Raw genomic sequence first — 27,851 nt, 5'->3', positions numbered from 1 at the left:
CCTGCTTCTCTACTCTCTTCATGTGCTCAATTATAATGTGGTTGAGTCTCTTCCTTAGAGTGCATGAATTCTACCCAGGTGTATCTTGAGAAATCATCCACCATTACAAGTGTTTATTTATTTTTTGAAATAGATAAGACATTTACTGGTCCAAACAGGTCCATGTGAATAAGTTGCAGAGGTGCACTTATAGAATTCACAGTTTTGCTTTTGTGACTTGATCTTTTCATTTTTTCTCTTAGACAAGCATCACAGACTTCTTCTTAAGCAAGTTCCAATTTTGGCATGTCTCTAACTAACTCCTTTTTGACCAGAGTGTTAATTGCTTTTAAATTCAAATGAGACAATTTCTTATGCCACGGTTTGCTTTGCTCTATAAATGCCTTGGTGTAAAAGCACCAAATTCCATCTTTATTTGTTGAGTAGAAATCTGTAACAAATAAGCTTCCTTTCCTTACTCCTTTCAGAGTAACTTCACCAGTTTTCTTGCTAGTAAAAGTGCATTCTTCTTTGTTGAATGAAACTTTATATCCTTTGTCTGCAAATTGACTGACAATAAGGAGATTCACTTCCAAACCAGCAATCAGTGCTACATCATCAATGACAACATTTCCAGATTTAATATTTCCATATCCCATTGTGAATCCATTGTTGTTGTATCCAAAGGTCACCATTGGGCAAGCCTTCTCCTCAAACTCTGATAGCAGGGCTTTATCACCAGTCATATGTCTTGAGTATCCATTGTCTATGATCTATATGACTCTCTTTTCCTTGCCTTGCACACAATGAGGATTAAGTGTGTTTAGCTACCCAAGCAGTGTTGGGTATTGTCTTCTTTGTAATATCCGGGATATATCGTGTAATTATTTGTATTGATAAAATAAATGTTCAGTATTATTTTGTGAATTTTTTGTGAATTATTTGCTAAGTGATATTTGTGTTTGAATATTTAAAAATGATAAAATTTGAGTATTTTAATTTTTATAGGTGTAAAACAAATTGTAGATAATTGTAGTATTTTCCTATTAATTATTATGTTGTTATATGATTTTATAAAGGATTTATGAAATTTATAAATCATTTTCCGAGTCTTAATAAACTAATTTGTATAATCGGGAACCACCCGACTTCAACTATATTTACGTTTTTAGAACCCGAAACTCTTCTGAAACCTCCTTCCTAACCTAATTGCAATATTCCGAGCATTTTCCACATTTTGACTTTTTCGATCCGGCGTACGGTTTTCCCTGTGCGGGACCTGATACGAAATTTTTGATATAATATTTGTTTCGGTAAATCAATAAACCCTGTATTTTTGATAAACGGGATCTTTTATTTAACTATTATATTATCATCTCGTAATTCGTGTACCCGGGTGTTGAGACCAAGACCGTAGGTACAAAAGATATTGTTTATAGATAATTATCCTGGAAACTATGGGTGTACACAACTCGACCAAACCGATCCGAACCGACCCTATTTCGGCCGATCCAAACCGATTTTTTTCAACCCGAAACACATTTGGGTAGAAAAAATGTCAACCCGATTTAATTGGGTTGGATATGGGTTTTGATATTTTTAAACTGATTCAATCCAACCCGATTAAAAATATACTTACACGTTAATCTATTAATTTTGTAATTGTGAATATGTTCAGGCCTAATAGATAAACTCTAGTTTATAACATCAGTCCTCAATTTTTAAAGAATATACCACTGTTTTCGTTTATCAAGTTCATTTTTAAAGAATATTAAAGACTAAGTAATGTATAATCACTCTTTTTTGGATATTTAAGACTTATATGACATTGATGATTGTAATATTTTGTTGAACTATTTTCAAGTATTTTAGACTTTGAGACTTTTTGCTTTATTCTATAATCATTAATAATATTTTTGAATATTTACTAAACCGATCAAACTGATCCAAACCAAAGTATTACAAATTGGTTTGGGTTACAAATTTAAACGGTTCGGTTTGGGTTGAAATTTTAAAAACCCGAATTAATTGGGTTGGGTTGCTAAATTCGCTCAAACCGTCCAACCCGATCTGTGTATAACCCTACCGGAAATTGGTACCTATTGGATCAATTTTATAAATACTTAGCTATTAAGTATTGTAGTTTACGATCCGGAACGATCCAACGGGATACTAATTTTCCGTATATATAAATAGCGAGTACAGTATCTATTTTTAGTACAGATAATCATAATATACAGTAAAAATCCTGTAAAATCCAGAGAAAACCCTAAATCATATTTCGTTCTTCAAAATCAAAAACAAATTATGAGGCATTATCGATTTCATATTTTGACGCTCTTATACTCAAATCGAAGATATGGAATTCTAGAATCAATATATTTCATCAATTTCAATCCAGAAACATTACGTGATTTTCTATTTAATTGTTTTAATTCGAATTTCTTGATAATTAAATTAGGGTTTTTAATTCGAGCTATTGTTTGTATGATTTGATGCTTGCATGTTGTAGAGTTTTTGATGCTGATCATTTTGGTATATTATACTTCAAATTTGGAGTTATATAACGTGTCCAATTTGTGGTTTGATTATCGAATTATTGAATTAGGTTTTTCTCTGTTTGAATGTTTTCAATTTAATTTGGGGTTTTCTGTATCTGGGGTTATCTGTTGAATTTGATGATTGATATGTGTTCCTGGTTGAATATGGAATCGATTCGTATATAGAATAGCAACTAACGATTCCCAGACGTCTATAAATCGAGCTCGCCAGAGTTCTTCGCGTTTCTGGCCAGTTTTTGGCCGAAAATTCGACTGGGCAACTGTTGATGATGGATTGTTGATTAACTGTGTTTCTGGAAGCAATTAGAGTTTTTTACATCAAAGAATAGATCGAATGGAGTTGATTCGCACCTTAACTGAGGTCAGCGGAATCCGGGAAGGGTCACCGGAATCTGGGTTCATCTGGTGTTCTTCCTGACCCGGCAACCCGGATTCTGACCAGGTCCCTGACCCGGTTTTGATCCGATTTTTGCCTAAATAAACTCTGAAATGTTGTTTTGCCAAATTAGACCTTGGAAGTTTCAGAAGTTTTCAAAAATAGGATTTCCGTTTTAAAAAGTATCGAAAATTAGATTTATGTTTATAATTCATTTTAAAAAATGTTTAATTTATTTTAAATTCTAAAAATCAATATTTTTTTATTTTAAAAATCATTTTAAATTCAAAATTAAATTTAATTAATTAATAATTTATTTTTAATTGATAATTAATTATTTAATTAGTCAATTAATATAATTATTAATTGATTAATTGATTTAATTAGTTATTCATTAATTTTAATTGACTATTTAATTATATTTAATTAATTTTTTTGATTTAAAAATTCCAAAAAACAGTTTTGAGCTTTAAAATGTTATTTTAAATTATTTTCAAAGCTCAGTAATTATTATAAAATGATTTTAAAGATAGATTTGGGTATTCGAACCATGTTAGTAATTTTTAAATGATTTCGATAACCGTTTAAACCCCAAAAAAGTTTAAAAATTCATATCAAATAACCGAAAAATCATTTTAACCTCAAACCTCTTTAATAGGTTTTGTATATCGAATACCTTACGTGTTAACTGCTATGTGTTATTTTATTGGTGTATTATATGCCTATATGTGCATCGTAAGACTATTTTTGTCATAACTTTCAGTCCGAATGTCGGATTTGGGTGAAACGAAAGGTAGTTAAAAGCTAGTATCGGATGGAATCAAATGGAAATAAGTTTTGATAGATACTTGTGATGTCTAGCAGAAGAGGCAAGGTGTAGGAAAGGAAAGCAGAAAGTTGTTGAATAGTGTTAAGACGTCGAGGTCAAGTGCAAGTGAAAAGCGTGAGATAAAGGCAAGTACTTTTGAACCTTCTTGAGAATTATTACAATGTGATTGCTAGTCTATTTTATATGGAAAGTGCTTTGAAGCACTGAACCCTAAGCCTTGATTCCAGTTATTGATCTTTGAGCTGTAAGCCTTATTCTCTGTAAACCATTGATTGTTGCCTAGCAGAACATACGATACTACTCCACAAATACATACAAACTATACCTTATCTACTGAATACAGATTGTTGAACATATACCCCTATTTAGTTGATACACCAGAATGTTGACTCTTATACCTTTGAAACTTAAACCCTTTGAATTATTTCTTGACCAGTTAACAACCTATGCTTGCATTTATTTCGATATACCCCTTTGATGATTATCATCCAGTTTATACCTGAGTACGGACATTGTTTATGATTCTGTTTATTGCTTTATATTGTTTATACTGCTATTGCTACAGAATTGGATTATTTTATAAAATGTGGACCAAATTCGTGGTCAGACCAGATTAGTGGTCATATTAGGCCAATGTGTGCCTTGGATCCAGTGATTAGAGCAGAGCTGTATGCCCTGCTCGGTGTTAGTGCATGACTGATCAGCAGCCTAACCTTGGTTTTCTTTAAATTAAAAATGAATATCCAATTCTAATCATTGATTACCAAGAAACTTGATAACCTAAATTTTCTTTCATTTGATCATTGTTTATCCTCAATATTGTCAATATGACTTGTTGAGCTAGTTTGCTCATTGTTGCCATTCTTTTTATGTTCTTTTCCAGTTAAAAAGGAAATTGTTATTAGCGAGGATCTCTAACCAAATTAGGGTACTCCATCGGATCCACGATCTGATCTCCAATATTTAATAAAACAATATCGCACTGTTGCTCCTCAACCTCAGGGTTTGGTGCCCCGCTACATCGATCTATGTTACTTATCATGATATTTATAAGGGTTCTCATAAGGGTTTTAACTGTCAGTACTACGTTCGATAGTCCGACTATGAACTTGGCAAGAGTTCTTATTATCTTAGTGAACTTATCATTTTAACGACGCATCATCTCTGAGGTTTATAACGCTTAGCTCTGATACCATTTCTGTAACACCCCCAAATCCGGGGTCGGGGATCCGGGTTGTCACGAGTTCCATTTCCCTTAATAATACTTAATCTTAATAATCAATCAACTACTGCGTACTGTGACCCCACAATATACACACACACCACAAGTTATAGTCTCAGAGATGAATATCCAAAAATAACACAAGTCATTTTATTCCACAATTATAAGCCATTACACCTCAAAAGGGTTTCTGAATAAATTTACATACTCTTTGCCATTATTACAATTCATAAATATACATAAGTCCGGTACATCAAAAGTTGAAATCCTAGCCTATTGGTAGTTCCTACCTCAGCCATAACGGCATCAACGCCTACAGGAAAGTGCGGAACGTTTCCTATCCGCTCATGAATTGGGAGCTTGGTTCTGTTCATCTTGTCTATCTATTGTTGTGTGATGAAAGAAAAAAGCAAGGGTGAGCAACAAGCCCACCAAAATAATATGTATAATAATTTACAATATATGAGCATTCTCATAGTACTCATAAAAGTCTTGGTCAAGAAAAAATGAACCAAGTTTGATATCTTAACGCGACGAAGTCGCAAATTATTCAGTATATATATACATATATACTTTTCAAAATCTTGGAAATCCTCTTCTATGCATAATATACATAGAGTTCCAATTTATAACTGTATAAAAATATCGTTGCAAGGTGATCTCATATATCTAACCTTATCTCAATGTTTTTATGAAAATCTTAGTCGTGCATAAGATAATCATTAACTAGATATAAGTTGAAAAGATGAAGTTACAAGATACTCCAATATACTTATATCTTTTCCAAATACTAATTGAACTACCACCGTTCAAGCTATAATCAGTTATCAAAGGTTCATCACATAGATGGGACTACAACATAAGACTTGAATAGATTCAATCTTTGAAATATCATTTGAAAGAAATGAAGTTATGAGATACTTCATTAAGTCCCGATATATATACCCATATATATCTCTCATACATTTCCTGAAAACCTCTGTCATGTAAAGTATGAACAGAGTTATAATATCCAATGAATTTGGAAAGAAAAGAATTTTGGCAAAAACCCAATATTTTGCTGATCAGGCAAAGATACCCATTAAGTAACCTTTTCTACTGTAGATGGATGAATTCCTCTCCGGTCATCACCCTGGCCACATTAGGACCTCGCGTTAGACCGTTACCCGGCCACTCACGCGTGGATGGACTGTCACCCAGCCTCTTACACCTTCATAGACCGTACCCCGGCATGTCGCTTATGCCGACTCAATTAGATGGACTTACTTCCCGAACATTGGGCAAGTAATCAAATTGTTTTCTCAAAACAGCAACCTCGTTGTGAATATAAAATACACCACAGAGCCGGATCCCTTAGATTTTTGCGCGAGTATTCAAGTCCCCTTCGAAAGGAAGATCTTAAATTTGAAAACGAGTTTTGGGATCCGCTCTAACTTTTAAAATCATTTTGAAGACTCGAAAACATTTTTAAGAATGTTTGGAGTAATGCTGATTTAATAAAATAAATCAGTCCCGATATGTTGGAGAATATCTGAATATTATTATTTAAATAATATTCTCATAAAGAATAATCTTTATAAAAATAAATGAAGTATAAGTTTTTAAAAACTCATCCTTGAAACGAATAATAAATAACAAAAGATATACTTATACGAAAGTACGATCTTTATTTGAATAATCGAAAATAAGTTTGAAATATCGAAACATTATTCTTTAATAAAATAAAGAATAGTAATTAATAAAATAAGCGGAGTCATAAGTCCTCGAATGAATATTCAAATAATATTCATTAAATAAAATAAGCGGAGTCATAAGTCCTCGATTGAATATTCAAAATAATATTTATTAAATAAAATAAAATTATCGAATAAACCTTATTCGATTAAAAGTTTTGAAAACTATTTATATATACATATACTATACTCGGGAACATCGACTCCCGGTTTAGAAAAATGTTCACCTTCGGGTCCCCTATACTAAGGGTATACGCAACTACTGCTTATCTCTAGCATAGGTATTGTGGCGCCCTCCAAACTCGAATCAGAAGTTTGGGGTCCACACACACACACGTTATTTATAACCTTCTTATAACAATAATAAAGATAATAATAATATGGAGTGACCCTACTTACCAACTACCATGGACCGCAACAGGTTATAGTATGCACACAAGCCAAACACACTATTATATTACAAACCGTTCAAATCCCAACTATCCAAACTCAGAACTGAGTATTAAACATTATTACAAACTAGCTCAACTCGATCAACCTGAACCCCTAGCTCTCGCGCTGGACTGGGGATCCTCGCTACCAACTGGTTCCTTCTTAATTGGAAAAGAACATAAACAATATCGCACAAATGAGCTAACTAGCTCACCAAGTCACAATAACAAAACTGAGAGTAATGATCATCAAGTGAAAAGGGTTATGATATCAAGTGAACAATGAATTATGATTTAGAATTGGATATTATATTTTCATTTTAAAAACCAAGGTTAGGCTGATGATCATTCACGCACTAACCCCGAGCAAAGTACACAGCACTGCTCTAACTACTGGATCCAAGGCACACATTGGCCTAACTTGACCATTATATGGTCTGACCATGAATCTGGTCCACAATTTTATAAAAATAATCCAATTCTAACATAATAACATAATAAACAGTATTAAGCAATAAACAGAATCATTAACAATATTGAATGTTCAGTAATGAAATGGTTTCAATCTTCATAAGGATCAATATGGCATTTTCAAAGCTTAGCTGTTGGGTAATGAAAGAATTGGATAACAAAGGAATCAATGTTTCAAGGTTTCAAGGATTTGTTCCTTCAAAGCATAAGATAAAATGGTTTGAGTGTGTAAGCAATCTGGTTCAGTGTTTGATATTTAGTTTGTATGTATTTGTGGAGGAGTATTGTATATTTGAGGTTCATATTTGGGTGTACAACAATCATTGGTCTAGAAAGAATCAGGTTTACGGCTCAAGATCAATAACTGGAATCAGGGTTTTGGGTTCAGTGTATCAAAGCACTTGCAATATAAAACAGGTATATCAATCAACTACAATATATCTTGAGAAAGTTCAGAACACTTGTCTGATACTAGCTTGTTATACTGCCCTCACTTTCAATCACAACTGTCTTACTCCTCAACTATTTTTTTCCTTTCCTATGCCTTGCCTCTTCTGCTCATATATCATAAGCATCTATCAATATTCAACTCACACAATTCTATTCGACTTATACTTATATCTATCCTTCGTTTCACCCAAATCCGATTAACGGATTGAAAGTTATATTATAAACGAGTAAACATCGAATATACAGACCGACAGTTAACCAACAAGTCACATATAGCACATAACACGTTAAATAATCAATGATATATCATTTATAAAGAAATATCGGGTCATAAACAGGCTTTCGGGTATTTAAAATGATTTTTAAAACATTTTTCGGAATTAAAATGGGTCGTTGGATCAATTTGGGAGCAATAAACAGGGTTCGGCTGGCCAATCTGGCTTCAAAACAAGTTTATAATAATTATCGAGCCTTGAAAACAATTTAAAATAATATTTTAAAGCTCGAAACTATTTTTCGGAATTTTTAAATCATTTTTAAATAATTAAATCTAATTAAATAATTAATTAAATCAATTAATCAATTAATTTTCGAATTAATTGACCAATTAATCAATTAAAAATTAACTGAAATTAATTAACTAATTAATTCATATTTATTTTTGAATTAAAAATAATTTTTGGAATTTTCAGAATTTAAAAACGAATTTTTATAATAAAAATAAATAGGAAATATGATTTTTGAATATTTTTAAAACAGGAATACAAAATTTGCAAACTCTGGAAACTTCAGAAACTGAACTTCATCGTCCCCAATCATTGAGGTACTAAACTGAAATTTACAGGGGGTCGCCGGAAAACTTCGGGGATGGCCGGAGAACACGATTCCGGCATCCTCACCCCACCATCTACTCCAGAAATAATCTACAGACTAACAGGAATCTATTCATACAATCAAAACACATTAATCATCCCTGTCCTGGCCGGAAAATGGCCAAGAACATCGCCGGTTTCCGGCGAACCGACGAAAGCTTCAAAATACAACTCCCTTCGATTCAGACATCCTCTGTTAACGAGCTATATACCAATCGATTGCAAATTTCATAAGGAATACAACCCACTATAATTAACACCTAATAACCTCTAAATCAAAAAGCCCCAAATTTCAATTGAAAACATTCATACGGATTATAAACCCTAATTTCAAAATTCGAAAATTAAACTCAATTTTGAACATGTTATTGAACTCCAAATCAGACGTATGACATATGAAAATCATCAGGAAAACAAGCTCTACAACATGCAATCATCAAATCATTCAAACAATCATCCGAACAAAAATTCATATTTTTAATAAAAATAATTCGAAAATAAATAAATTTTCAGAAAATAAACCTTGATTTTTGCAGTGATATGGAACACAGAATCTGATAGTACTTGTATAAGAAATTTGGGGTCCACAATGCATACACAATATATAAACCTGTATAAGAAATATTATTTATAATGACCCTGCTTCACAAAACCACGGATCGCAACAGGTTAAAGTATGAAAACAAGCCACAACCTCAACTTATTATTACAATGTACCAAATCCCAACTAAACTAACTTACAACTGATAATAGAATCATCCTTACAATCTGACTATCTCTCTACCGCATGAAGCTTCTGCTAGTTCGATCCAACTCAACTGGAATCTTAGCCCGCACTTTGGACTGAGGAACTTCACTATCATCCATATTCTTTTCAATTGTAAAATATATAAAAGAATCGCAAGGGTGAGCTAACTAGCTCAGCAAGTCGTAATAGGGATAACTGAGGTTAAACAATAATCAAATGAAATGACTCAGAGGAATCAAGTTTCTTTTGGTAACTTAATCATTAGAATTGGATATTCATTTTAGATTTTAAAAACCAAGGTTAGGCTGCAGATCAGTCACGTACTAACCTCGAGCAAAGCACACAAAACTGCTATAATTACTGGATCCAAGGCACACATTGGCCTATAATTGACCACGAGTCTGGTCTGACCACGAATCTGGTCCACATTTAGAAAACTATCCAATCCTAAAACAATTCAGTGTAATAAACAATGTAATTTAATAAGCAAGATCATAATCAACATTGATGAAGCACTTGTACCAAAAGCGTAATGCAGTTCATGATTATCACCAGGGTATAACAAGGTATGTATAAGAAATAGTTTTCCAGTTTGTAAAAGCATCAGATATTAGATCAACAATGATTTTTCAAGGTATAGTTCTTTGATGTTATAAGGAATGGTTGGGGTATAAAAGTTTCTGTGTTTTCAAACAATTTTTCTCCAGTGTCTGGTGTTTGGTAGTTAACATTTGGGGAGCAGTATCATATTTGGGTGGTTGGGTATCCGAAAATTAACAAAGGATAGTTTACACAGAATAAGGCTTATGGCTCAAGATCAAGAAAAATCAGGGTTCAAGGTTAAATAGTTTAAAGCACATGCATTATAAAACATGAGTTATGTTGAATAATAGCGACATATTATGAAACAGTTTGAAAATATTGGCAATATATCTTGAAGAAAAGTTCATAAGTACTTGCCTCACAGGGCTTTACAACTGTTACTGATCAACTTTGAGCCGATTCTGTCGCTCAAGCTCTAACGTCCAATTACTAGATCCCATTGGATTCGACTTTGATACTCAAGTTTTTCTGTTGAAACTCTATTGAGCTCGTCGACTGACTACTAGGTCATCTCTAGTCCATCATCCACTTTCAGGTTCCCGATTATAACCTACAGGGTCGAAATACCCTACGTTAGACGTCTAGGTATGCTTGAAATATCCTCGATACTAATTCTTACCCAACGATATTCAAACCCGACTTGTAATTATGACTATTATAATAACACACGCAACAAATAGGGTTCACAATCTCGAAGATCGGTTCGGTGTTCGTTTTTCGGAAAATATATATATATACTCTTTATTTTACGAAATCAGGGTTATCGATTTGGCAAAATATTTCATTGCATCATACAACCAAGTTTCGTATATAAAACATACACATATACAGATAGTCACTCGGCGTCCCGATAATCATTGGATATGTTCCCGTATTTACATAATTCAGTTTCTCGGATCTCGGGCAGCGTCTCCTTTGTTTATCGAACTACCCGTCGAAACATCAATCGACGTCAATTCAACAACAACAATCCAATTTAAAACACGATAACCAATCACAACTCGTAAATTCCAATCACCGGCTCAACCCAATAATCAATCTAATCACAATACGTCAACTAAATTACGTACTCGACTTTAATGTAGAATCAAATTCTTGTTTCAAAGATAATTTCACGAATTAATTTATTTATTTTAAAATATTAGGACTCAGAATAAACATCATAGTCCACCGTCCGCTCGTAACGAGTCATCGCGAACGGCGGAAAAATTTCACGGGTACCCGATAATTTCCCCGGGATTCTAACGTGAAATTTGGCCGATTACGAAATAAATTCCTGCACGAATTACAATATCACCAATATTTACTCAACAAATTTCCTACAAGAAAATTGGATAAATAATATTAAAAGGCAACCCAATAGACACACGCGCCCATACGCGCAGAACAGAAAAGAATAACAGGAACCAGGGGAGCAACCGGTGGGGGAAAATGCCAGCACCACCCTCACACACCAACTGTGCACACACACACATATCACACATACATACGCGAACACAGATATATATATATAGATACACATGCACATACAAGCAATTTTAGGAACAGAACACAATCGAGCATAACCGGCCGGAAACGAACGGCGGCCAACTCACCGGAACTGAAACTGCAACCACCGGAAATAAACAGGGGCGAGGCAAGAATAAAATAACAGAAAAGAGAGGGGGAACGGGGAGAGGAGAGAGAGACGAGGAGAGAGTTGAGAGAGGTAGAGATTGAGATAGACGAAGGAACAGGGGTGTACTTCCCCATTTATTTTGTTTTGATTGATTTTTTTCTTTTTTTCTACTGTTCTCCCCAACTGAACTACACGTGTCTATCAATTTTGCAGAATTTAACACGTGGCTTTTAAGATAACTACGATAGTTTTAAGTCCCGATTTGTTTCGACGCTCGAAATTATTGGACCGAGGTGCACATAAAATAACATCTGAAATCTACGAAAATAGTCCTAAAATATCATAAATATCCCGAAGTTAATAAAAACATGAATTTTGAAATTTTAAAACGATTTTTAAAATACGCTTTATACCCGCTTTTATCAATGAAGCGAAACAACGAGCGCGTAAAATTAATCCCGAAAATTTCCAAAATAATTTTAAAATTCTCGAAATATTCCAAATTAAATAACTATGAGTTTCATAATTTTTGAAGAATTCTGGAATTAAATACATATTTTACAATTAAATGTAATCAGAAAATCATACAGGGTTAAATAATTGATAAAATATTGGTATCTAAATTTTGTAAAATCCTAAAAATAATAATTATTGAAATTATAAAATCATAAAACTAATTTTAGAGACAATCCAAATATTTACGGATTTAAAATTATAATAAAATCACCTTTTAAAAATAAAATAGAACAATATAACAAAAAAAAATTAACTGCACATTCCAATCCTTTATACCAATAAATCACAGACAAATAGTATATACCAACACACTGCTGTCAAAACCAAGACACATATTTTATTTAATAATTTCCATAATAATCACATATTTAAATAATTCAAAAATACACGAGTCGTTATATCCTTCCCCCTTAAAAATATTATGTCCTCAGAATATGGTCTAATTACACAAGTGATGATATTTGTCAAGCATATCTGACTCTAGTTTCCAAGTAGACTCTTCTACTCGAGGATTTCAAGCATACTTACTATAGAAATACACTCATTTCCAATGACTCGCCTTTAACGATCAAGAATTTGGATTGATCACTATATGCAAAATAACTTGGACAAAAGCCCCATTGGCTCCTGATCAATCACTTTATTCTAATCAAATACTTATCGCTTTAACTTTAAAAGGCCAAACACATTATATGTACACACTGTTGTGACGGTAACATCAACTCATGAACAACTTTATCTATATTTATCAATATCTCGAATGGTTCACTAATTTTAGGACTTGATCTTTCCCTTCTATTTAGACTTATCCGGTCTCTTTCAAGATGACACTTTTACTAACACTACTGGTCCTATTTCTATACTCATATTTTCTCTCGATACAATTTCGCCTTCTTTCTTTGTCTGCTCTGAGCTTCTTTAATCAATATCACTACGCTCTTGGTGTGCTAAATTTGCTTTAGAATTTGACAACTTTCCTTCTCCCATTTTATCTCAATAAAAATGGGGACCTTCACTTGCGTTCACATGAAGCTTGGTAAAGTGGCATTCCAAAGCTGACATCGATGATAAATGATCATTCCAGTGTTTCCTTAAAACTCAATCTCTCAACATATCTTACATTTCCTGAATCACTTCCGTACTTTGACTCTCCGTTTAAGGATGATAGGCGGTGCTCGTTTTCAACTTGGTTTCCAAACATTTAAACATCTCCTACTCTTTTCCATCAGTTAAGACTGAAAAGTAATCTCATATATTTATGTATTATCACCTTTAAGTATTTGAACTTCAGATTCCACTCTTTCCAATTTGTTTATTAACTCTTCGGTGGTCTTAATTACATCTAATCCTTTATGTCGGCATAAGGCATCTGTGACCATACGGCTTTGCTCAGGTAGTTGTTAATGGATTAATTCAGAATCTTTTGTTATCCTTAGTCAAAATTTCATTCTTGAAGATTCAACGTATAGTTGCTTTCCTTCTAATCTTTGGAGAAAAATCCTTGGACATCCCACACAGACTTTCTTATTCCTTGAGTAACTGAGGATGTTATCAATAAATACAGTTTGCTTATCCAAGTACTCCTTATACACCATGTTCCTTAATTCTTTATAGCCACCTGATACACTTGTTATTTCACATAATATCACCAGAGCTTGCAATGCTCTTAGCTCACTTTAATCATAATCTCTGATATTTTCTCAGTTCAGATTTTAAGTTAATCCTCGAGACATAACACACTTCTTAGATTAGGTCTCATAGGTAGTCAATCTTTAAATGGATCACTTATTCTTATTCGTTGTTTTATTAAATTCCCGCTAATCAGTACATAATCTCATAATTTCATTCCTTTTCTCCAGCAACATCACTGATACATTTTACAATTCGCTTCTTGTAAAACCATTCATTGGTCTGTCTTATTCACTAGGCCCCCGATACTTCACCTTAATTCTTTGATATGTCCAACACTTCCCAATCTATTTTGAAATTCCCTTCTTATACCTGGTTATCACTATTTTTCTTTATATTTCCATATATCTTGGCATCTCTTCAATAGATTAAATACTTTATACTATGAATTCTCTGTGGGATCTCATTTCTTAATTCTTCTACGTGTAACATCCAAGTGCTGAAAGAAAATATGGGGATATCGTGATCGTTCTCCTGAGCACATAAATTTCCTCATACTAACTGCTAACATCGCGATCCATTATCTTCTCTTGACATCTCCTTATCTTTCCCTTAACAACTTCGACTGAAAGGTCATACTATCCATCCTTACTTCTTTTTGGATTATAAACTCTGACTCCCCATTCCAACTTCTAAAATTACATAGAAAATTCTTCTGGTACAGTTTCTATGTTCGTTTTCTCCTTTTTGCTTATCTCTTGCCTCTGTATTTACTTTTCCTCGTGAATACATACTTCAACCTCTTATGGTCCGTATAAATCTTACACCTTTCTCCATACATATCATGTTTCCCAATCTTTCAAAGAGAATATTATTACGGCTAGTCCCAAATTATGAGTAAGATACTTCTGCTCATAAGGTTTCGGTTGTCCGGGTGCATATACAATAACTTTATTGTGCTGCATCAACACACATCCTACTCCCTTATGAGAAGTATCACCATAGACTACCAAATTTCCTTGATACCTTCAAAGTGATAAAGCAGGTGTTGTAACCATCCTTTTATTTAACTCCGTAAAACTTTCTTCACCCTTCTCCATTTCATATAAACTTCTCGCTTTTCCTGGTTAGCTTCGCCAAAAGTGTTGCATCTTTCAGGAAATCTTGCATATATTTTCCATCATAACCAGCCCATGGTAACTCTTCTTACTTTTGTTGGTACTTTTGGTCTTCCTTCATTTATAGTAACTTTAATTCTTGTTGGATCTCCTTTTGCCCCTTCCTCCCTGATTACTTACGCTTTCTACCATCAAAACTTCCACCTGGAAAACTTTACATTCAACTTTTTTTTTCTTCTCCGACTCCCCAGTTGTCATTAAATGCTTCGCATGGTCCTTTGTTGACTTTAAGTAACACAAATACAACTCATCCAGATATTCCTTAAAGATTATGTCCATCAAGTTTAAATATTATTGGTATATTGGTTAACTCAAATGACATTACTAGAATTTTATAGCAGCAATACTTAGTTCTGAAAATTATCCTTGATATGTTAATAGGTTCAATCTTCAATTGGTAACGCCCAAATCTTAAATCAATTTAGAAAGTACTTTGCTTCTTCTGTTTGATCAAACAAATCAGTAGTTTGAGGTAACAGACTTACTCTTGATAGTAAAGTTGTTGAGCTTTCTTTAGTCGATGCATAATCTCATACTTCCATTTTCTTATTAACAACTAGTACCGGTGCACCTCATGGGATACACTGGGTTTAATCGCTTCTTCTTCTAGCATCTCTTGCATCTGTTTTGCTAACTCCCTTATTTTAACGGGTGCCATTTTGTATAAGGCCTTGGTCACTGGCTTCGTCTCAGGTGCTAAGTCAATCATGAACTTCAATTCTCTATCCGGAGGAAATATCGATAACTCTTCTGGAAACATATCTTGAAACTCCTTTAATGCTATGAAATCTTCAAATTTTGTTTGCTTCTGACTTTTATTTATCTCATAATCACCATAATGCTCACATCTTGATCACCGTAATCATCGTTAAGAAATTATTTACTTTCTTTCATCTTCTGAACCTCATCACCTTTTCATTTGACGTCCTCAGAATTATCTTTTCATCGCGAAGGTCTACCTGGGCATCACACTTGAATAGTTAATCCATTCCTTAGAATAATGTCAAATCCTCTTATCTCAAATGATATCAATTCTTCACAACTTATGGCCAGAAATATCGGTTCCGCCATTGGTACTTACTTATTTAATAATTACACGTTCTTATCTTGCTAGTCCTTTAGTCATAATCTTATCAATTCGACAAGGTAATTCATCTTATCAACAAAACATTAGGGGATATACGATCAAGTTGCTCTTACATCTTTCAATACTTTAACGCATAAGGTATCCGCAATAATCATCCATGTCATCACATCCATATTCTAAATAACACATTTCTTAGGAAAATCGCAAATTCTCGTTCTCGGAGACGTATTCCTTATTGAAGTAGATCCCCTTAACTCCTAGTGCATCCCTGGCTAGGGCTAGTGATTTGCAATTCTCACCATATGTCCTTGTTTCCTTTCCATGCATGAGAGGTAGATGGGACTTTGCCCGCTTGGTGTATGATACGTTGACTTTTATTTGAAAAACCCTTGTAAAGAACGACTGCACGACGAAACAACTAGAAGGATTCATAATTTTATTGAACTTGAAGTTGAAAAGAAAGAAGAAGTAATGATTTGAATATGAATGAGACAACCACATTGGTACTTAAGATGGCCATTCTTTCATACCGTATGGCATACAGTACATGATTAGGTGGCGTCCCACCCGACTCCTCGTCATTCCGACAAAGTGTCTCATCATGACATTGTTTGTCCCAATCAAAAAGCAAAACTTGAGGGGAATAATTAAATTTGAAAGGGATGCAAAATCCTCCGTTTTGATATCATCAGAAAGAATTTATTAAGAAAAGGAGTTCATATATTTTTAGGAATTAAAAAGGAATATACGCTGTAATATTGAGGACAAGAATGATACCATTGGTCACCATCCACATTTCGCTTGTATTCATCTTTCGAGTTTGATCGACGATATCCCAATTATGTCATATAGCAACTTTAGAAAGTAGGCTGAAATGCTTTCGCAACTAAGCATTATGGTAGATTCTTACTTGTTAAGTCTTGCGTCTGTAACATCGCATCTCCACGTATAATACTTTAATAATTCGATCATAATGGAGTTCTTATCAGATAACCTTGAGTTTCCTCTTTTTAATTTAGAATAACCATGAATCATTCAACATAACGATCCTTTTATTAATAATATTCTTCTTTTAGAAAAGTCTGGAAATCTTCCCAATCTTCTTCGGTCATGCTCAGACTTCCGTTAAATCAATGAATTCCTTGAACTCTGATAATCCCAGTAATTGGAGGAATAGTTACTCCATACGCTAGTTCTGTTGTTAAACTTATCAAACAATACTTGCACCTTACTGTTAAGAACAATCAACTTCTTCATAATCGCAGGTTACCTCGTTCTCCAAATTAGCAATACTAAGTTTGAAACAGCATCCTTCCAGATGATCCGGGGCTTTTAACAAACAAGAAACTCAAGTAATAACTTGACAACCGATGTTTAAAACTTATTTTATTCAAAAAGGCTTTTAGAAATTTTGTAAGGAAAAATCTTTTTCGCAAACTTGTTAAAAATGTTGAAAATCACACATCTAGTTGTCCTTACTATATGAGTTAGTTGTTGTCCTTCCTATAACCAGATACCAAATTAAAGAAACAATCACACAAAGGTCCATTTACTTCCATTTATCTCATCTCCTTCCTTGGGTCTATTACCTTCCTTAATCGATGAAAACTTCAACTATCGTTGCATATTGTCTTATTCGTGGCTAAAGCTCCCATACTGGTAGTACACCTATCATCATCTTTGCAGTCATTAGGTGGAACAGGTCTATCCAACAGCCAACAAGTCTATTTCATAAAACAAAGTCTGCTTATGTCACGTCACATCACTACTTATATATCACATTTATCATAGCACCATCATCTAATTCTATGAAAATTCCAGATCTATACTTTTCTCTCTAACTCTTTCAAAATTCCTCTAGTCCATTCCACAACTAATCAAGGGTGGTCTACTCACTAGTGGCTCCATTTAATCTGGTAGAAGCCATCTTCCGAAACACGTGAATCTTCTTTCTAAACTCCTTCTCACCTCTATTAATATCTCATGTACTTACCATTTACAGTAGCTATCGTATCCCTTTTCGCAAATACTGTTGTTCCATAAGACAGTTTTTTTTTAAACTGAGGGTATAGAACATGGTGTAGAGTAAACTGAAAAGATACATTCATAGTTGAATGTACAGAAGAACAAGAATAAGCGAATGGAGGTTCTTGAATAGGTAGTCTCATATCAAGAGGTGATAGAATAGCGTAGAATAACTTGGAGAGGCGCAACTGTCATAATAAAAGGTAATACCATTAATACTAATGGAGGAACAAGGCACAAATCGAATCTGGGAGAAGATGACGATCCTTGAATGGAAAGTTCCAAATGATCAGATGATACAAGGAAATCAGGATTTGCCATTGCCGTTGCCTGGATATCATGTCGCTAGTTAAGAATCCCGAATCGCAACACGAACCGTGCCGGAGACCTACTATACAGTCGCACTCAACCTCACGAGGACTTATCTTTCTATTTCCTATTCCTAATCCTAACCCTTTACCCAATCCCGACAATCTAGGCTTGTTTCAGTGACTTATAATCTGTGGCTCTGATACCAACCTGTGGCACCCTCCAAACCCGGGTTAGAAGTTTGGGGTCCACAATGTATACACAATATATAAACCTGTATAAGAAATATTATTTATAATGACCCTGCTTCACAAAACCACGGATTGTAACAGTTTAAAGTATGAAAACAAGCCACAACCTCAACTTATTATTACAATGTACCAAATCCCAACTAAACTAACTTACAACTGATAATAGAATCATCCTTACAATCTGACTATCTCTCTACCGCATGAACCTTCTGCTAGTTCGATCCAGCTCAACTGGAATCTTAGCCCGCACTTTGGACTGAGGAACTTCACTATCATCCATATTCTTTTCAACTGTAAAATATATAAAAGAATCGCAAGGGTGAGCTAACTAGCTCAGCAAGTCGTAATAGGGATAACTGAGGTTAAACAATAATCAAATGAAATGACTCAGAGGAATCAAGTTTCTTTTTATAACTTAATCATTAGAATTGGATATTCATTTTAGATTTTAAAAACTAAGGTTAGGTTGCTGATCAGTCATGCACTAACCCCGAGCAAAGCATATAGCACTGCTCTAATTACTGGATCCAAGGCACGCATTGGCCTATAATTGACCACGAGTCTGGTCTGACCACGAATCTAGTCCACATTTAGAAAACTATCCAATTCTAAAACAATTCAGTATAATAAACAATGTAATTCAATAAGCAAGATCATAATCAACATTGATGAAGCACTTGTACCAAAAGTGTAATGCAGTTCATGATTATCACCAGGGTATATCAAGGTATGTATAAGAAATAGTTTTCCAGATTGTAAAAGCATCAGGTATTAGATCAACAATGATTTTTCAAGGTATAGTTCTTTGATGTTATAAGGAATGGTTGGGGTATAAAAGTTTCTGTGTTTTCAAACAATTTTTCTCCAGTGTCTTGTGTTTGGTAGTTAACATTTGGGGAGCAGTATCATATTTGAGTGGTTGGGTATCCGAAAATCAACAAAGGATAGTTTACACAGAATAAGGCTTATGGCTCAAGATCAAGAAAAATCAGGGTTCAAGGTTAAATAGTTTAAAGCACATGCATTATAAAACAGGAGTTATGTTGAATAATAGCGACATATTATGAAACAGTTTGAAAATATTGGCAATATATCTTGAAGAAAAGTTCATAAGTACTTGCCTCACAGGGCTTTACAACTGTTACTGATCAACTTTGAGCCGATTCTGCCGCTCAGGCTCTAACGTCCAATCACTAGATCCCATTGGATTCGACTTTGATACTCAAGTTTTTCTGTTGAAACTCTATTGAGCTCGTCGACTGACTACTAGGTCATCTCTAGTCCATCGTCCACTTTCAGGTTCCCGATTATAACCTACAGGGTCGAAATACCCTACGTTAGACGTCTAGGTATGCTTGAAATATCCTCGATACTAATTATTACCCAACGATATTCAAACCCGACTTGTAATTATGACTATTATAATAACACACGCAACAAATAGGGTTCACAATCTCGAAGATCGGTTCGGTGTTCGTTTTTCGGAAAATATATATATACTCTTTATTTTACGAAATCAGGGTTATCGATTTGGCAAAATATTTCATTGCATCATACAACCAAGTTTCGTATATAAAACATACACATATACAGATAGTCACTCGGCATCCCGATAATCATTGGATACGTTCCCGTATTTACATAATTCAGTTTCTCGGATCTCGGGCAGCGTCTCCTTTGTTTATCGGACTACCCGTCGAAACATCAATCGACGTCAATTCAACAACAACAATCCAATTTTGAAACACGACAACCAATCACAACTCGTAAATTCCAATCACCGGCTCAACCCAATAATCAATCTAATCACAATTCGTCAACTAAATTACGTACTCGACTTTAATGTAGAATCAAATTCTCGTTTCAAAGATAATTTCAAGAATTAATTTATTTATTTTAAAATATTAGGACTCGGAATAAACATCATAGTCCACCGTCCGCTCGTAACGAGTCATGGCGAACGGCGGCAAAATTTCACGGGTACCCGATAATTTCCCCGGGTTTCCAACGCGAAATTTCGCCGATTATGAAATAAATTCCTGCATGAATTACAATATCACGAATATTTACTCAACAAATTTCCTGCAAGAAAATTGGATAAATAATATTAAAAGGCAACCCAACAGACACACGCGCCCACACGCGCAGAACAGAAAAGAATAACGGGAACCAGGGGAGCAACTGGCGGGGGAAAACGCCAGCACCACCCTCACACACCAACTGTGCACACACACACATATCACACATACATACGCGAACACAGATATATATATATAGATACACATGCACACACAAGCAATTTTAGGAACATAACACAATCGAGCATGACCGGCCGGAAACGAACGGCTGCCAACTCACCGGAACTGAAACTACAACCACCGAAAATAAACAGGGGCGAGGCAAGAATAAAATAACAGAAAAGAGAGGGGGAACGGGGAGAGGAGAGAGAGACGAGGAGAGAGTTGAGAGAGGTAGAGATTGAGATAGACGAAGGAACAGGGGTGTACATCCCCTTTTATTTTATTTTGATTGATTTTTTTCTTTCTTTCTGCTGTTCTCCCCAACTGAACTACACGTGTATATCAATTTTGCAGAATTTGACACGTGGCTTTTAAGATAACTACGAGAGTTTTAAGTCCCGATTTGTTTCGACGCTGAAAATTATTGGACCGAGGTGCACATAAAATAACATCCAAAATCTACGAAAATGGTCCTAAAATATCATAAATATCCCGAAGTTAATAAAAACATGAATTTTGAAATTTTAAAACAATTTTTAAAATGCGCTTTATACCCGCTTTTATCAATGAAACGAAACAACGAGCGCGTAAAATTAATCCCGAAAATTTCCAAAATAGTTTTAAAATTCTTGAAATATTCCAAACTTAAATAACTATGAGTTTCATAATTTTTGAAGAAATCTGGAATTAAATACATATTTTACAATTAAATGTAATCAGAAAATCATTCAGGGTTAAATAATTAATAAAATATTGGTATCTAAATTTTGTAATATCCCAAAAATAATAATTATTGAAATTATAAAATCATAAAACTAATTTTAGAGACAATCCAAATATTTACGGATTTAAAATTATAATAAAATCACCTTTTAAAAATAAAACAGAACAATATAACAAATTTTTTTTTAACTGCACATTCTAATCCTTTATACCAATAAATCACAGACAAATAGTATATACCAACATTTTATTTAATAATTTCCATAATAATCACATATTTAAATAATTCAAAAATACACGAGTCGTTATAGTACTCCTCGAGACCTTCGATTTGGTTACTCCAACTTTCCCAACTGATTTCAATAACACCTTGAAATTGTAGTTTGATTCTCATAAGGTTTTATGAATTTAAGGTTTTTCTCTGGAAAATTATATATTTAACTGACTGTAAATGATTTTCATACGGAATAAAATACGGTAAAAGGCTATTTATAATTACGAAAAATTAGTATCCCGTTGGATCATTCCGGATATGAAATGGTACGTTTATTTATAAAAACTGATCCAAACGGTACCGGTTTTCGAGATAATTATCCAAATCAGTACAATTTGTACTGCGGTCTTGGTCTCAGCGCCTGGTTACACGTACTATGAGGTGATAATTGTGATAGTTTAATAAAAAGCTCCCGTTTATCGAAAATACGAGTTCTATTGATTTACCGAAACGAATAATGTATCAAAAATGTTGCGCCGGGACCCGCGCAGGACAAACTGTACGCCGGATCGAAAAAGTCAAAACATGGAAAGTGCTCGGAATATTGCAATTAGGTTAGAAAGGAGTTTTCGGAAGAGTTTCGGGTTATAAAAACATAATAACGGATGACGTCGGTTGGTTCCCGATTGTATAAAATAATTTTTAAATACTCGAAAAAAGATTTTATAAAATCCATATAATTCCTATAAATTCATAAATCAACATAAAAATAATTAGGAAGATATGACAATTATCTATATTTTATTTTGGACATATAAAAATTAAAATACTCAATTAATATTATTTTTAAACATCCAAACACATTTAACACTTAACAAATAATTCATAGAATAGATATTGAACACATATAATAATTATTTATTAGCAAAAATAATTACACGATATATCCCGGATATTACATCCTTACCCCCTTAAAAGGATTCTATCCTCAGAATCTCCTAAGAAAATAAATGAGGGTACTTTTCTTTCATATCACTTTCTAACTCCCAGGTTGACTCTTCAACCTTTGGGTTTCTCCACATTACTCTTACTAATTTTACCACTTTATTTCTTAATACTTTCTCTCTTTTCTCTAGAATCTCTATCGGACTCTCTACATATGACAAGTCTGCCTGAAGCTCTATTGGCTCATATTCTATTACATGCCTGGAGTCTGGATTATACTTCTTAAGCATCGATACGTGAAAAATGTTGTGAATGTGCTCCATGTGCGGAGGTAACGCCAACTCGTAAGCTACCTTGCCAATGCGCTTTAGAATCTCAAATGGTCCGACATATCTTGGGCTCAGCTTTCCTTTCTTTCCAAACCTCGTTAATCACTTCCACGGTGATACTTTCAGTAATACCAAGCTTCCTTCTTCGAATTCCATGTCTTTCCTCGATTGATCTGTATATTTCATTTGACGGTCTTGTGTTGCTATCAATCTCTTCTGGATAACTTCAATAACCTCCTTTGTATGTTGTACTAGTTCAGGTCCAAGTATTTTGCGTTCTCCCACTTCGTCCCAGTACACTGGAGATCTGCATTTGCATCCGTAAAGGGCTTCATAGGGTGGCATTCCAATACTGGCATGATAACTGTTGTTGTAAGCAAATTCTACCAGAGGTAAATGCTCGTCCCAACTCCCTCTGAAGTCAATAGCACAAACACGTAACATATCTTCAATTGTCTGGATCGTTCTTTCACTCTGGCCGTCCGTTTGTGGGTGGTAAGCCGTACTCATATTTAGTCTCGTTCCCAAACATTCTTGAAAACTCTTTCAAAATCTTGAATTAAATCTTGGATCTCGATCAGATACAATAGACACAGGAACTCCATGACGAACTACAATTTCCTTCAGGTACATATGGACTAACTTGTCAAGTGAAAATCTTTCATTGATAGGTAGGAAATGAGTTGACTTGGTAAGTCTATCCACTATAACCCAAATGGCATCATGATTAGCCCTTGTCCTTGGTAATCCAACTATGAAATCCATGGAGATATGTTCCCACTTCCACTCTGGAATCTCCAATGGCTGTAGCAATCCACTTGGTCTTTGATGTTCTGCTTTAACTCTCTGATATGTATAACATTTGCTAACCCATTCCGCAATTTCCCTCTTCATATCTGGCCACCAATAATTTTCTTTTAAATCTCTGTACATCTTGGTGCTCCCTGGATGGATTGAATACCTCGAATTATGAGCTTCCTGTAAAATTTCATTCTTTAGCTCCGTCACCGGTGGAATCCAAATTCTAGAAGAAAACCTAAGAATACCTTGATCGTCCTATTGCGTGCACAATTCTTCCCCTACCAAACGATTTATGTCCTGATCCATTACTTCTTCTTGACATTTCTTTATCTTTTCTAACAACTCTGGCTGAAAAGTCATATTATATACTTTTGCTTCATCAGGTTTGCAAACTCTAATTTCCAATTCCAGTTTCTGAAATTCCTTATATTTCTTCGGGTACTGATAACACCTTTTCCTTCCGACTCAACACGTCTGCTACAACGTTCGCTTTACCGGGATGATAATTAATCGAGCAGTCATAATCCTTGATCAATTTTAACCATCTCCTTTGCCACATATTAAGCTCCTTCTGTGTAAATATATACTTCAGGCTTTTGTGATCCGTGTAAATCTCGCACTTTTCTCCATACAGATAATGTCTCCAAATCTTCAAAGCGAAAACTATAGCTGCTAGCTCCAAATCATGGGTAGGATATTTCTGTTCGTGTGGTTTCAATTGCCTTGACGCATACGCAATCACTTTATCGTGCTGCATCAGAACATATCCTAGTCCTTTATGAGAAGCATCGCTATAAATTACGAAATTTCCTTGATCATCTGGAAGTGATAAAACAAGTGTCGTGACTAATCTTCGCTTCAATTCCTGAAAACTTTCTTCACATTTGTCATTCCATATAAACTTTTCATTCTTCCGCGTAAGCTTTGTCAATGGTGTTGCAATCCTTGAGAAATTTTGAACGAATCGACGATAATATCCCGCTAATCCCAAGAAACTTCTTACCTCGGTGGGTGTTCTCGGTCTTTCCCAATTCGTAATGGCCTCAATCTTTGTTGGGTCCACTTTGATCCCTTCATTACTGACTATATGTCCTAAGAACTGAACCTCCTGTAACCAAAAATCACACTTCAAGAATTTAGCATACAACTTCTTTTTCCTTAAAATCTCCAAAGTTGTTCTTAAATGTTCCGCATGATCCTCTTCCATTTTTGAATAAATCAAAATATCGTCTATAAACACAATAACGAACTTGTCCAAGTATTCCTTGAAAATTCTGTTCATCAGGTCCATAAACGCTGCCGGGGCATTGGTCAATCCAAAAGACATCACTAAAAATTCATAATGTCCATACCTTGTTCTAAAAGCTGTCTTTGGTATATCTTCTGGCTTGATCTTCAATTGATGATATCCCGATCTTAAATCAATCTTGGAGAAGTACTTGGCTCCCTTCAATTGGTCAAACAAATCATCAATTCTGGGCAACGGATACTTGTTCTTGATTGTAATCTTTTTGAGCTCCCTATAGTCGATGCACATTCTCATGCTTCCATCTTTCTTCTTGACAAATAGTACTGGGGCTCCCCACGGGGATACACTAGGTCTAATTACTCTTTTCTCTAATAACTCTTGCAATTACTTCGCTAGCTCCTTCATCTCAACGGGCGCCATTCTGTACGGGGCCTCGGATACTGGTTCCGTTCCAGGTGTTAGGTCGATTGCAAATTCAATTTCTCTGTCTGGAGGAAGTCCTGGTAACTCATCAGGAAACACGTCTGGAAATTCATTGACGACTGGAATATCTTCAAGTTTCGCTGACTCCTGACTTCTATCAATCACATATACAACAAAATGCTCGCATCCCTGCCGTAGTAACTTCTTGGCTTGAATCATCATTAAGAATTTCTTTACTTGCTTCTGGCCCTTGAACGTTACTATCCTTTCATCTGGCGTCTTCACCATTACCTTCTTATTTCGACAATCTATCTGGGCATTATGCTTAGATAACCAATCCATTCCTAAGATAACGTCAAATTCTTCTAACTTAAATGGTATCAAATCTACACAAAACTTACCACCAGAAATCTCAATCTCACAATTCCCACAAACTTGATCAACAGATACACGTTCTTGATTTGCTAATTCTACAGTCATTATTTCATTTAAATACTCAACTGGATAATTTATCTTACTAACAAAATCTTGTGAAACAAATGATCGAGTTGCTCCCGAATCTATTAACACTTTAGCACATAAAAAATTCACATTAAGCGTACCTGCCACGACATCAGTATCCTGGATAGCATCCTTCACAGACATATCAAAAACTCTAGCCCTTGGAGTCTCATTCACTGCTGGGGTAGATCTCATGATTCTCAATGCATTACTGACTGGGGCTGGTGTCTTGCAATCCCTGGCCATATGTCATGGCTTTCCACATTTAAAGCACGTAAATCCAATGGCTGGAACATTCACTGCTGGATTTTGAATAGGCTGATCCTTGTTTGCTGTTTCTCTCACTGGCTGATTTCGGCACTCCCTCGAATAGTGCCCTTTCTGGTTACACTTGAAACAAACTACATTCAACTTATTACAAACTCCTCCATGCTTCTTCCCACATACTTGACAATCTGGAAAAGTTAATATCAACTGATTCGACTGATTCACATTAACTAGACGGTTGCCCTGGCCTCCGTCGCCTGCATTTTGTCTCCTGAAATTAAAATTTCTCCCTGGCTGAAACTTGCCCTTTTTAAAATTTGGAAACTTCCCTGGTTGTGACTGACCTTCATTCCCTTCAAATTTCCTTTTCTTGCTTTCTTTCTCCTTCTGTGACATCTCGCTCTCTGTCTCTGCGATCATGGCCTTCTGTACAACTCCGGCATAGGTATCCAATTCAAAAATGGCTACCTTCCCTCTGATCCATGGCTTCAAACCTTGCTGGAATCTCTTAGCCTTCTTCCTGTCAGTATCCACATACGACGGCACATACCTTGACAATTCCTCAAACTTACTCTCATAATCTGCCACCGACATATTTCCTTGCTTTAATTCTAAAAACTTCAACTCCATCTGATCCTGGACAAACTGGGGAAAATACTTTTCTAAAAACAATTTCTTAAACCTCTCCCAAGTAATAACATATGTTCCTTCCTGTTAGATATATTTGATAATGTCATGGCTAATATGTTTTATGTTTAGCTTTCAGATCTTGTGTGAAAAGGATAGATCAGTACTTAACTGTTGATCAGTACTTATACTGGAAGTCAGGACTTAAGGATATCAGTACTTATATTATCAGGAGATAATCATCAGAAGATAGATATCAGAACTTAAGTGCTGAAGGACGATCAGATAAGGACAGTAGCTGATTAAAGGAAAGAAGATAGAGATAAAACATAAGAAGAGATATGCATGAAGAAGGAATTCTGTGAAGAATGGAATACTTGGAATAGAAGATATCTGATTGATATATTTTAGGAAGCAGAATTATATTCCATATCAATTAGCGATTATCTTGTAACTGTGTAGTATATAAACACAGGCATAGGGTTTACACTATAAGTGTTATCATTATCGAAGTTATTATTCTATATAACCCTAGCAGCTCTCGTGATATTTGTTCATCACTGAGAGGTAACAGTTCCATATTGTAACAGAGTTTATTGTTTCAATAAAGTTTGTTTTCTGTTACTCAAGTTCTTTAAGTTCGA

This window comes from Apium graveolens, chromosome 1 (assembly GCF_009905375.1).
Source record: "Apium graveolens cultivar Ventura chromosome 1, ASM990537v1, whole genome shotgun sequence".
Lineage (NCBI taxonomy): Eukaryota > Viridiplantae > Streptophyta > Magnoliopsida > Apiales > Apiaceae > Apium > Apium graveolens.
This window is presented reverse-complemented; position numbering follows the sequence as displayed.